The 14,145-nt window shown below is 42.7% G+C and overlaps 1 protein-coding gene across 2 annotated transcripts in view; it reads left to right on the plus strand.

The window, feature by feature from the left end:
- Nucleotides 1-14,145, plus strand: part of wnt5b (wingless-type MMTV integration site family, member 5b) — a 72,672-nt gene that overhangs the window by 20,410 nt on the left and 38,117 nt on the right. The gene's annotated exons all lie outside the window — the stretch shown is intronic.

Consider the following 14,145-nt stretch of genomic DNA (forward strand, 5'->3'; position numbering starts at 1 on the left):
AAGGCCGGATGTAAGGGTCATTAAAGGAGCTGTGTGTGTGTATGTGTGTGTATGTGTGTGTGTGTGTGTGTGTGTGTGTGTGAAAACGAGGGCATTGGCCACCCCGCACCCTCCCTCCTCATCTAAAAAGGAAATACCAAATTACTGAGGGCCTCTCGGTTTCTGTGTCTCCTTCTCTCTCTCTCTCATCTTATCAGTGTTTCATTACAGTTTTTTTGGCAGTTTTGTTAAAAACAAAGGCAAAAGAGAAATTCTCACTTCTTCACATCGGCGTTATTGTTGTAACATTATTTGTTTTTACCTTGTGTGTGTGTGTCAGCCCATTTTCATACATGCATATACATTCAACTAAGAACATCCAGAATAAAGGTTGTAATAAATATGTAGTTTGCTTTGTTACCCTACATTTTTGTTTTTGGTATACACACATGTTGACATATGGCTGCAGCTTAGAGGCAAATATGTGTAAACATACAGTATTTATAAATAACCTCAACAAATAATAATAATAATGTATTGCATTGTCATTTCTTACAGTTAAATATAAGGTGACAAATTAAAGAGAAAAGCAACATTAATCCATAAGAAATCCATAACATTATGAGGGACAAAGAGATCAAATGGACCACATGTACACATTTATGAAATCATTTTGGAAAAAGTATCCCCGCCTAAGATCTGTAATGTTACATTTATGTTACGTTGAGTGTTTATAGTACATTTTCTCAGTGACATGAGCCGAGCAGCTTCAATGCATCCTTGTGCATCTCGACTAGGGGGGGTGAAAATTTGTCTGATTGAAGTTATTCCTTCATTCGGTGTTTAAATGAGAGTGCTGGAAAGTACTGTGGAAATTGTCGGTCCAAGATCTGGTGACTGTGAACGCCATATTTAAACACCTGGCTGTCACAGGCCTGCTGCTCAGACATCTAATGATACATTCTGCCCTTTGCGATAAGGTTACCTCACTGGATCCCAAAAATAGAAATGTTGCAAGTATCAGTATGCTGTAGTAGGGAATGTTATGGTTTTTGTTCCCACAAGAGTCATGATGAAAGTGTCACAGGAAACTTGCTTGGTCCTGAGCTGGCAAATTCCCAGACTGCTGGCCTCTTGGCAGTGTCAGGCCATTTGTGGGCATCTGTGGCCAGTTTTTATGGTGTGTTCAAGTGCAACTTTTTGTCCCGGAGACAGACTACAGTCTGACTACTTTACTTTGTAGTCTGCGTGCTTTGTGGATTGTCTAGGTTGTAATAATTAGACAAAATACTTATATGCAGTTCTTATTATTAATTGTAGTACTCACTCTACTGCATGTACTGTTGTAAAAGTAGCTTAAAATGAGCATACTAACATCAGCATTACTAATTCTGCCAACATATATGATACATTATAAAGAAAATGTGTAGTTCTTGTTTACAGTAAGGTGCTGCTCTTGTAGTAAATGACAAAGCTTAACAGCAGAGATCAGGCATCACCAAAATTAGACTGAGACAACAGCAGAAATAAATGAGAGGAGGGGGGAAAGAGTGTGTTAAGGGAGAGAATAAAGACTGAAGGCAGGAGAGGCTGATAGAAAGAAGCCAGAAAGAGACAGCAAGCATGCAGAGAAGAAAATAAGCTGTGTGTGTGTGTGCCCGCACGCGCGCTGGAGGTGTGCCAGGGAGCCTGCCAGCCAGCAAGGCTGAGCTGGAGGGCCCCTGCTGGGGGTGGAGGGTTCAGGCGAGCCCCCTGCTTCCACTGGCCTACTGGAGCATGCTGGGAAGGAGTGAGGGGTGAGGGGGAGGGGAGATATGGAAAGAGAGAGAGAGAGAGAGAGAGAGAGAGAGAGACCCCTGAGAGAGAAGAAGGAAGGGAAGACTTGATAGAAGTAAAGAGGTGGAGACAAGCAGACAGACAGCCATGGGCGAAAGAGGAGGAGAAGGAGGTGAAGTTGATGTAGAGAGAGAGAGAGAGAGAGAGAGAGAGAGAGAGAGAGAGAGAGAGAGAGAGAGAGGCAGAGGAGGTTAACCCAGAGCTGGAATGTGAGAGGAATGCAGGGAATGGAGGAGATTTCCTCTGGCTGGAAAGAGAGAAGGACATCTAGAAAGAGAGAGAGAGAGAGTTGGAGGAGGTGGAGTTGAGGAGGTAGGGGGATCCTGGAAGCACTGCGCAACACTATAAAATCGACTTTATTCCCTCCCTCGCTCCTTCGCTCCTTCGCTCCTTCCCTTTAACTCCTCCTCTGTAGACACTCAGCAGATCCAGATGTACCAAGTGACTTTTTCACCAGACACTCAGTTGTGTTTCAGATATGAATATGACTGATCGTTCTCCCCTTCTCTTCTCAAGCCCCTTTTTCCACTTCATTCATCCACACAAATGTAGACCCCCAATGACAAGATGTGGCCTGTTTCTCTCACCAGCACCGTCAGTGTCTTTTTTTTTTGTGCTTATCTGTATTTACATTTACATGTTTTTTATGTCTCATTCTAGCAACAGACTTGAAGGATTTACTTTAATCAAGCTGTTCAACAGTGGAAAGTGTGGCCAGTACGCCATTTCATAAAGTTTGACCAACTTCAAGATATTAAAGATATTGCGTATTTATGCAGGATATGAGGCTACAATGTAAAACTGACTGCATTACTGTGAGCAAGTTAAAGCTGCAGTGTGATCATGTGATCGGGGCAAAGCTTTTTGAGTGAATACCTGCCTGCTGAGACACAGTGTCTGTGTGTGTGTGTGTGCAGGTTGTGATGTTCCATGCTGTGTTCACTTAAAAGACAGACTCTTTAAATATGAATAGCATCGTCACGGAGAGACAGGAGTGTGTGTGTGTGTGTGTGTGTGTGTGTGGTCAATACCAAGGGGGTGTGTTTGTGTGTTGCTTTCCTGTGATATTCTTGTAGCTCTTGCACCTTCTTCAGGATTGTGCGCATACAGCCTTAAATCTCTGCATGCACGTCTCGTCTACACACTCGCTTTGCCTCGTTTACGCCCTCTTTTTTTATTGAATCTCAATTCAGTTACTTGATTGACACACACACGTACAACATGCAAAATGTGCGCTCTTAATATGCTTTCCCTGTTAAAATACCGTGAACTGGTGATCTTACAGTAAAGTAAAATGTAATTCTGGCAAAATAATCCAAGAGTTGTCATCAGGTTATAAGGTCATTGGAGCCTGTGAATGCTGATGAGCCTCTTTTTTTATTTTGTTCTTTTGATCTTTGTTCCTCTTCTTCGTATCTGTTTTCCTTTTTTCTTACATTCTTGTTCTTTTCTGTTCACATGTTGGCATGACTGCTGAGCAGTATTGCCAAAGCTTCTAAACACAGCAGGAAATCTCTGTTTCCTTCTCTACCTCAGTCTCAGGGGGACTGGTGAGACATTCTCTTATTTGTCTTTTTTTTATCAGCATATGTAGCCGCTTGTGTGTTATATGTGGATTTTTTTTATGTGCAGCGCTGGAAAAACAAAAGCCCCCCCCCCCAGCATGTCTCCAATCACTGCCTCCCTCATCCTGACAACAATCCTTTTAGGAGAAAAAAGGAAAATGATGCAGGGATGGAGGGAAGGGAGGAACAAAGGAAAGAAGGAATGGAAGGAGGGAGGGAAGCCTGTGAGGAAAAAGCAGCAGTAAGAGGAGGAGGAGGTGGAGCTGAAATGAGCATCTGAGGAAGAGAAGAAGGAGGAGGAAGGTTTGAGCAGCAGGAGAAAAGGGAAGTCGAGATAATAATGAGAGATGGTGGGGGGGGGGCAGAGAGGTGAGGGGGAGGTGAGAGGTGTCAAGTGTCACATTTACACATGTATGGGAGGAGAGGAGGTGGGTTAGGGAGGGGAGGGTCATAGAGGTAGACTAGCACTATGTGGTGACAGGACAGCGTTACCACAAAAATCAATAGGCCTGTCTGCAGTGTGGCCGTGTGTGTGGCCAGTGAGTCTGAGCTTTAATTGAAGTCCTGTGTCAGACTATGGGTTTGTGGGATGTTGAGTAGATGCATTAACATTAACTTTCACTTCTCTAACACAGAGCTCCCTGTTCTGTCTTCCTATTTGCCTTTTATCCTCTTTCTTTTCAGCTGATGAGGAAGGAGTGAAAGAAAACTTGGTGAATTAAAACATTTGTTCCCAGTGTAACTCAGCCAAGCAGAACTGACCTATAATGTGTGAGAGGTGAGATCCCAGGATGTAACTCGAGTTACTGAAACCAGAAATGACAAATTGAATGCCACCCGAAGTTGGAATTCTAACTTGTCAACTTGGTCGGTCCTCAGAGGACACCGAGTTCGCAAACCAGGATGGCTGCCCAGAGGATCTGCAAATAAAACCTGTGGTTTTGCATGTTTTTAGCGCTTTGGTCTTTTTTGTGTCCAGTTTTAGTAAGCCGTTTACACAATACTGCCTTGCTGCTGCCCTTGGGGCAGTCGTGGATCAGCGGTTAGGGTGTCGGACCCGTAACCGGTGGATCGCTGGTTCGATTCCCCGTCCCGGTGTCCATGGCTGAGGTACCCTTGAGCAAGGTACCTAACCCCCACTGCTCCCCGGGCGCTGCACGCGGTCGCCCACTGCCCCGGGTTTGCTGTGTGTGTGTGCACGTCACTTGGGTGGGTTAAATGCAGAGAACAAATTTCGTTGGAGTGAGTTCCCTCCAATGACAAGATATGTCACTTTCCTTTCCTTTCCTTTCCTTAAGAATACAGTTATGGTCTTGTTAGGCGTGAAATACCACTTAATGTGTTGTTTATCAACTGGCTGCTCGTAACCGGTCGACCTTGCTGTAACAACAATGGATGAATAACGTTACAAACGTGCTGTCCGGTGTTGTGGCAAACAGAGCGCATCCAACTCAGTTTTTAACAGATGTGATGTCACTCCCAGTCCAGAGTTACGACTTACGAGTACAAATCGAATGCAGCAATAGCCCTGAACTAAAACTCAAAATCTTTACTGTAGGGACCTACTGCTGGATTGTCTTTAATCCCTTGTGTCGAAAGACATGTTGTCTGACCACATCTAAGCCCCAAAGTGTTTATACCTGAAACAGGCTTTCATACATATAGGAATAAGGGTACTACTTTTTGGCAGTCCTACAAATGAAAACTTCTCTTTAATTTGGTGAATTGCCACATCAAGCAGCCATGCTTATCAGATTTTCTGTTTTGCAAAGTTAATTGTCACATGAAGCCAGTCCCGATTCTGCCATCAGAGAAAACAGAGAGGAGGGAGTTTAAAGACACTGCTAAACAATCTGCCAAACACTTTATTTGAAGCATACTGAGGCCTTCGGCATTTTCTCATCACCAGATCATCCACTGGCTGACCCCAGAGAACCTGAAGTCCCTTTTATCTGAGGGACTGTGGGGATTAGGCAAATTAGGCTAATGATGGATTGGAAGCGACAACTTTGTTTGAGACGCAATGTGATGCTCTTTGTAATTTGCTGTTGTGCAGCTGTGTGATGTTTGAGTGGATAATGAAGAGTAGACATGCAGAGGTAGAAAGAGTTTAAAATTTCTATGCTTGTCTCCAACTTAGTAATTGTCTAATGGGTGTTTTTTCCCTTCAGGTTAATCTGATTTAGTGCAGAACTGCATTGAATAAATAAGCTTGTCAGTCCATACTTTTAACCCTCTGAACCCCAAAACACTTTCTTTAATCAAAATTGACCAACATGACCTTATTTGTCCCGGTTGCGTGAGGTGGAAACAGGCTTTGTGTTACTTGGTGTTCTGTTCTGCCTGTCTTTACCTGTTTGGATTGACCCATTGCCAACCTTCTGACTGTTGCCAGCCTTAATGCCCCTGAATCTGATGTCTGTAAACTTGCCATTTGACAAAAGCTCATTGTTGCACAGTGATCCCGCAATACTGCCGCAATGAAGACCTGTCATTTCACCGGCTTTGCTTTTTCACACTGAACCAAACAATCCAGGCACAGCGCTGAATCAGTGTGGGATTTCAGATGGCGTGCCAGCCTTGATGAAGCAAAAGAGGCATGAAGTTGAACGCAACATCTTCGGCGTCTAGTGTGGTTCCCAGCTTGTCAGCTCTCCCTTTTCTACACAGATGTTGCCTCGGCTCTGTTACTCCCTGGCCTAATGGAACAAGAACAATTCCAATCCATTCTGCGTTCTTCTGTTTTATACAGAACAGCGAGGTGGAATAATGTAGCAACAGTCCTGTCTTGAACAGGTTGTATGAAAGGGATTAAAGTAAAGTCAGTTTTTTGCTACACCTGCTCCGTCTGCTATCGGATCCGTATTCAGTTATTACGACTGGCTTGTTACAGCCCAGCTCCTCTCCCATCGCCTTTCTTTTCCTCACTTGTCGATCTTGCATTTTCAGCAGTTAAGGAATGAAATATTGATAGATTTCTTTCAGGGAGATACTTCGTTATTGATGTAACCATACACCAAGGACACAAAACATGAAACATAAAATACACGCAAGGACACCGAGAATGAAGACAGGTAAAGGACTTTTCGCAGCCTGTATTCGAAGTCAAGACAAGCTCACGGTCACTTGTGAATGTGCGTGCGGTGTGTTTGTGTGTGTGTGTGTGTGTGTGTGTGTGTGCGTGTGTGTATCTGTGCACATGTGAGGTTGATCAAGCTGGTCTATTTGTCAGAAAAGCTCTAGAGAGACAAAGAAAGAGAAGGAGAAAAGGGATGGCATAAGGGAAGAGTTTTGATTTAACATTCACTCGTAACATACACAGTTCATATAACATTTATGGCGTAGAGAAGAAGACTGAAATATAAATTAGAATAAGAAAGAGAGAGAAGAAGAAAAACAGGCTTTTGCTTCAAAGTGTCTGTTCTGTCTCCCTTCCATCTTTTCTCTTTCTTTCCAATCGCTTAAATTTTTCTGCTTGTTTCCTCCTCCTTCATTCCTCTTCGGCTCCTTCCCTCCCTCATCACCCCCTTTGCCATCCATCTCTCAGCCTCTGTTTCGCTTCGACTCCCCTCCTCTTTTCTCCCTGCTTGTCACACACACACACACACACACACACAAACTAAGGCATGCTGACACTTAAACTAAGTGCACTCACACACACCCTATTCCCTTACTCCCTCCTCTTACCACCCACACAGAAATGAGGACACATACAGGCCACAAAACACACACACACACACAGGATTCCCCCCCACACACAGAGTACTTTCAGCACTTTCTTCTTTACCATACTCAGCAAGATCAGATGTCAACTCAACTGACACAACACACAGAGGCTGTATTTTTCTTTTCAGCACGCTCTGTTTCCTCCTCCGTCTTATAGAATATATGCATTTTTAAAAAGCCTCCTTCACACACAGACAGTGAGAAATGCTGTGTGGTGGGTTAACCTCCACACGCACTGGAGTCATGAGAGGGAAAAATGAAGAGACAGATATTTAGGGGAGTCATGATGGGGGGGGGGGTATAAACAGAAAAAGGGAAAAAAAATGACATAAAGAGGACATAAAGAGACAATGTAGTATTCAAAGACACAGGCATGCTGGTGTAGCATTTAGCTACACGTAGAAGCGAAGAAAATCTATTAGAGCATGCATGCAAGACAAACACACACAGAGTGAAACATGAATAAATGATTTTCATGCACTGACAAAACCACCACGAGCCAAGACGCTCTCACACTCATGCACTCATGCACACGTGTTCACGTGTTGGCAGCAAAACACACACGGACACGCACACACACGCAGTTACAATTAAATGACACGCGTATTTTCATGCAGGCAGCATGCGATGACACGGACACACACGCACGCAGAAACACACGCTCCTCCTGCTCTAACTGACATGAGAGATGTTGCCACATTACACGCACATACACGCTTGTCACATTCACACACACTACATGAACAGTGTGTGCAATACAGACAGACACGCACTTATTTTGTCCACAATTGAATTCGGGCAAAAACTTTTCTCACGACAGATTTCAAGCGTGTAGCACTGACTCTTTCATGGGTGTGCATAGACATAAAAAAAATGCTGAAATTTTGCCAACTTAAAACATTAATTAAATCAGATTTTAAATATTTCTAGTTTATTACAACATTGGCTCTGTATTTGTCAAACAAACCTCCAAGAGAAAAAAAGCAAACCGTAAAATTAGTAACCAAACCACCCAACGTAAATATCTGTCACAGTTTAGAAATTGCCTCCTGATGCAGGCTTTGACCCACTGTACTTACCGTAGTTGAGTAGCACACAGTTTTCCTGTGCAGTGGGTATTATTATCACTTATCACTTTAAACTCTACCTTCATATGAAGTGGTTTAGATAATCTGGCCAAACTGTTGACTTCTTCACAGCCTGTCTGATCACTCAACTGCACAGATCAGCATCGACTTACTTAAACATAAAACGATATAAGCCAAGCTGCAATGAACTGAGTCTCTGCACCATTTTTATTTTTGCTTCTCCATTCTCGTTTAGACTCTTATGCTGTGCTAAAGCATTAGCAGCTGAAGTGTCTTGCTCAAGGGCACAGTGACAGTAGCTGGCGACGTAATGGAGAGCGGTTTTCATTCATTCGTTCGGCAAACTCGCAGTGAAAAACCTCACAACTTTCACCTTTAGGCAACCACTGCCCCTGATATATATTTAAGTGCAGGCTGCCTTCAGCGAGGCACACACACACACTCACAGGGCAGCATGGCCACACACCATGTGTACGAGCCAGATTTGGCTCCGTCCTCATGTCTGCCATACGGTTGATTCCTCCCCGCTGTGCACACCCTGCAGGCCAAACACACAGCACTTTGTGTGTGTGTGTGTGTGTGTGTGTAAGTAGGAGGGAGAGAGCGAGAGAGAGTAAACAGGAGAAGCACGGAAGGAGAAGACAGAAACATATTTTACCAGTTTGCCATGTTTTAGTGAAGAAATTACTTTGTTTGCACTCTTGAGCTGTTAATGAAATTTTTCCTTGTGGAATGAATTGACCAATAAACTCTACATTAGCGCCACATTACTGAACATGGATACATTATATATATATACGTCGGGGGCAACAAATTTATTGTCTTTCTTGGCATGTGATTTAGTTAACATATGTTAATATTGCTGCAGAAAATCAATCAACAGAGGCAATTTTAGGCTAAAACTCTTATCTTTAAAAAAGCATGAGAGGTTGTAAGAAGACTCCATGTGGCAAAAACACGTCTTTTCTTCTTCATTTTGAACTTCCAGCAGACATTTTTTAGCTCCTGGAAAAGTCACACAAAAAGATGATACAAGAAAGGATTTTCCTAAATAATGACTTAAGTCTGTGTCGTCATCGTCCCACGTTGTGCAGCAGAAACCAGCTGCCTCAGTGACTGCTTAATATGAATGCCACTATAGCCAATCATACAACTCAGGTGTTGGTGCTAGCCTATGTTTAATGTATGTCGGGAGGCTTTGTCAGCATAAAATAGTGATTTGATCGATGGACTCCGCTCTGAACTGCAGGACTTTCTTTTGGCCATGTAGCTGATAGCATGTCCAAGCTGGAATCAAGTTTTATATTTGATGTCAAAAAGGACAACTACACTGTGAGTCCGACTTTACCGAAACATGAGAGAAAAGAGTTACAGCTGTACTTTACTCTTTAACAATAACATACAGCACCCATACATACATTTTTTTTGTTTTTTACATATATTCACATCCCTGTGTAGGCAAAAGACATGAGAAAGATAGAGAAAGCAAAATCACAAGATACACAAACATAGGAGAAAGGGAGAAGAAAGGAGGAAGAAAGCAAAGGAGAGAGAATGAGGTTGGATAGACAGCAGTCCCTGTGAACCTGCATAGACAAGCTCAGCCAGGCTGCCTTGGTGAGAGAGAGTGAGAGAAAGCAAGGATGTTTTGACAGCTCGGAGCCATCACAGCAGCAGAAGGCAGGCTGTGTGTGTGTGTGTGTGTGTGTGTGTGTGTGTGTGTGTGTGTGCGTGTGTGTGTGTGCATGCACACAACAGACTAAAGGCAGAGACAGACAGTGACGTTTCTTCTGATTCGGAGACAAAGGCGGAAAGAGGAAGACTAGCACAAAGTCTGGATGAAGGACAAGTTAAAAAAAAGATCTGAGACTATCTGTGTGTGTGTGTGTGTGTGTGTGTGTGTGTGGTGTATATAAATGTGGGCATACATATTGATATGTGTCAGGGTGCCTGTCACCTGATCTTATCGTGCATCATTCTGATCACGACAAGAAAAACGTCCTTAATACTTAGAGCTGTTGTTGAGCAGACATTGTGTCCAAAGTGTTTTAACTGTGGCTTCACCTTTACCATCGTTGTAAACAAAGTTGCATCGTTGTAAACAAAGTGCATGCTAACATACGTTTTTATCTGCCTCGCCCTGCTGCACCTCCATATTGACACTGGTGTAGTCTTCTTCAGCTGCCACTGAACACCTCAGAAGTAGTTGGAGATGAGGGATCTTGCTCAAGGGCACCTTGACTTGACTGTGTATGGTTTTTTTCCCCCCTTTTAAGTGCAGGAGGGGATTCTCATTCACCTCACTTGCACTTTTCCAGTCAGTCTGGGGATTTGCGCCACTGACCCTCCAGTGACAAACCTGCTACTTTTGTACTGATGCCTTTAGGCTGCTCTTGCTGCAGTTTGTCTACGGCCCTTTTTTTTGTTTTGTTTTCAAACACAGAGATTGCGCAATACTGCTGCAACGAAGACCCGTCATCACGCCAGCATGGCTCTGGCTAACTGCCATCCCAGTGTGCGATTTTAGAGAGTATATATGTGTAACCCAGCAGCACGTGTGACTGTGTGTGTCCCGTCTTCTTGCTGTTTCACACCGTTTTACACAGATGTCGACACTAACTTAAAGGTTGAGCAGAATCACCCACCCAAACCAGCCCCACCATTCCTTGTTTCACACAGAAAGGCGAGGCAGAATAACAGCGCAACACTTGCAGAGGCTGTTTAAAAGGAGCTTATAAGTGACATCAAATGAATATAAGTGACATCAAATGTTTGTCTAACTCATGCACACTTTCGGCAGACACAAAGCAGCATTAGCATTCGTTTGGAGTTGGGTTTGTGGCCATCTGCAGAATGTAAGTGCGATATTTACCCTCTTTTGGCTCTGTTTTTGGTCCCCTCCGCCCCCTCAGGGCAATATTGGTGCGTTTAGTTGCTAAATGTTTCACTATATTCAGCAGATACAGTTGCTAACTTTGTTGTGGGCCACAATGAGTCAGTGAAGACACTACCTAGTGCTGCGTTTAAAGACGTGTGATTATTCTTTCATAGGTAACTAGTCATGTGATTCACTGTTAATATAAAAATAGCAATCAGCGTTATTTAAATTTAGCTTAGTGCAAGCTAAATTTCTGCAATATCTAAAATATGCACTGTTACACATGGCACATGGTGAACATAGAAAAATGAAATCAGTTTGTGCAACACACGAGTTTTCTACTGACAGTCTGTCTCGTATGTTCTCATTGTTTCTGCTGCCTGTTTGCCAGACAGCCAATTCACGTGAGCAGATAGGCAGCATGACTGTTTTCTGTGCGTGTATGTGTGTGTGTGTGTCAGAGGTAAGATGGCTGTCATTTTAAGAAGCAATATGGTAGGAGGATTGTGTGAGTGTGTGTGTGTGTGTGTGTGTGTGTGTGTGTTTGTGTGGGTGGGTGCGTATACATTCATGTGTGTTAACAATGTAACCTCATGTCCTCCTGTGTCAAAGCCAGCTAAATCAAGTCAACCATTCTGTGTGTGTGTGTGTGTGTGTGCCAGGCAAGATCAATATGAACTAATCAATAGGAGAAGACAGCTAGAAGGACCTTGGGGACGGCAGATACACACCTGGTGCACACACACACACACGCACGCACACACACACAGCCCCTCTTTGTATTCATCCTCAGTTTCACTCTTTATCTTCTCTCCCTCCACCTCCAACGTCTCTTTCTCCTTGCCTCTTTATATCCGTCTATTTTTAAAATCTTTCTCACACAAAAACACTTATCTTTCACTCTGTTAAGGTGGCAGTCATATATATTTCACTGCCTAATTTCTATCTTTGTCTCTCTCCTTTCTTCTCATTGTGTCCAAATCAGATTTATCTTGCTCGTTAAAAAGGCTACTTCACGCTCATGTGTCCTCTCTGAGACAAAATAAAAATCTGGTCTGACTTTCCGACCATGACTCACACAACTTAGAGACACGCTGCATTCAAGTCGCAAACAAACCTGGTACTGCAGGTTTTTTCTGAGTCCGATCACATCTGTCGAAGCAGCAGTGGAACGACGAGGTCTGTGCCACTCCACAGGGAGGAAAGTTCATCCGCCGGTGCACATCTATGTGCAGCCTCCAGCACTTATGCTGCATTTAATGTGCAGTATATTGCATACTCAAAAAAATGCTTGACATAAATTAAAACACATATGTGGAAGCAAAGAAATTTAATGATTTAAATTTTATTTTGAAAACACTGGTAGGTGTATAGGTTTTTTATGGATCACAGTTAATTCAGATTCAAAAAATTCAACTAACACATCAAATCAAAACATGGTCTTCTTTTGCAAAACCTGAAGTATCTCAACAGCCATTGGATGAATTACTATAGAATTTGGTACACATTTCCTTTATCCCAGTTTTTCATAGCTCCAGCAGTAAAGCAAGACTGATGCAAAGTGTTAGATTTCTGTTAGATATTTTTCAGCCTGTTCCTCCATTTACAGATCTGTCTCCTCAACCCTATACCACTGACTTATTACAGATCTGCACAGTGTAAAAATCTAGCTTTTGCCAAATCCTGAACTGGCAGCCTGGTAATCAGCAGGCACACCACAGCACTGGTGGGTGCTCTGGGTCTGAGGCACTTTCAGTTCAATTCACTCAACATGCAAATTGAAACTGTAATTCATTTACCGGGAGATAAGAGCGCTACTCGGTCTCAATAAAGCCTTTATAGATTGAATATTAAATAAACTTTTTATCAGCGTATTTCTGTGGTTTGAATGTCCACTGCCTGGTTTAATTGGATTGAACAGGAAGTGACCTGACTGTAGGCTCAGTCAAATTCAGTGCAGGTGCTGACAAGTTCAGACCTGTTTAAGCTCTAATTTCTGTAATTCTTTTATGGTTGAATCACTTCATGCTTCCTTCTATTCATCTATATGGCATCACCCTTCCTTTACAATTAATTTTTTTGTAACATGAAAAAAAAGATTTAAGGAACTGTAAATGTTCACCATGAGCATGGTCAGGGTTAAAACAACTTTGTTCTGCTACTATTTTGTTTATTCGTGGGTTCACTTGCGGAGGTGGCAACAGGCTGCAAACAAGGCTTTGTGATTTGGATCATGACCCACCTTAAAGCACGTAAATAGAGCCAAGATAGCTTTCGTACCTTGTTTTCAGTCTTTCCTCCTCCATGAGAGCGTTACTGATTTCCCCATCCATGGATCTCTTTGTTTATTTGCATAGCACTTTTCATACAAGGAAATCCTCATCCACACACGACGCAAGGAACTGAGGAAAAACTGTCATAAGTAAAACACATCTGTGAAAAGACAAATACGTAAAGTTCAAGATTAAGATCTTGAGTTTGCTTTTAAAAATACCAAGTTCTTGTCAACAAAAATGTCAAGAAGTCTTTTAAAAGCTTTGTGGCCCACAAGTTATGACCAATGATGTGTTATAATCAAATGATTATTTCCTTTCAAAATGAAAGATGATGGAAAAATAATTTGTTTTTGAAACACAACACAATCAGTTCTGGATATTTTGTGTTTTGGGTGAAGCCAGTACAACACTGAGGATTTCAACTTCAGCTTTTCATCATGTGCTCCTTCCACCTGCTAATTTTCTTACCTCCTCACTGTTAGGCTCCAAACACTTCTAACATCTACCCCAAAAAAATCCCTGAAAAATCATCCTTGTTAACACGGTGAAATCTCTCTGTTCCAATGCAACGTTTCTTGTCAAACATGTGATAAAACCCCACTCGACTGTTGCTGCAGTTTTCTGTCACACTTGCCCATCTCCCCCATTTGAGAAAAGCACGACAAATTTTAAACAGTGCAAAGAGAAAGAAAAAGTTTTCTCTTCATTGATGCCTGAATGACAAGCTGAACTGACAGGAAGGTGCAGAGAGCCGGCAGAGAGGCACCGACGCAGACGAGTGTCTACGCGCATGCATT

Source organism: Scatophagus argus, chromosome 22 (assembly GCF_020382885.2).
Source record: "Scatophagus argus isolate fScaArg1 chromosome 22, fScaArg1.pri, whole genome shotgun sequence".
NCBI lineage: Eukaryota > Metazoa > Chordata > Actinopteri > Scatophagidae > Scatophagus > Scatophagus argus.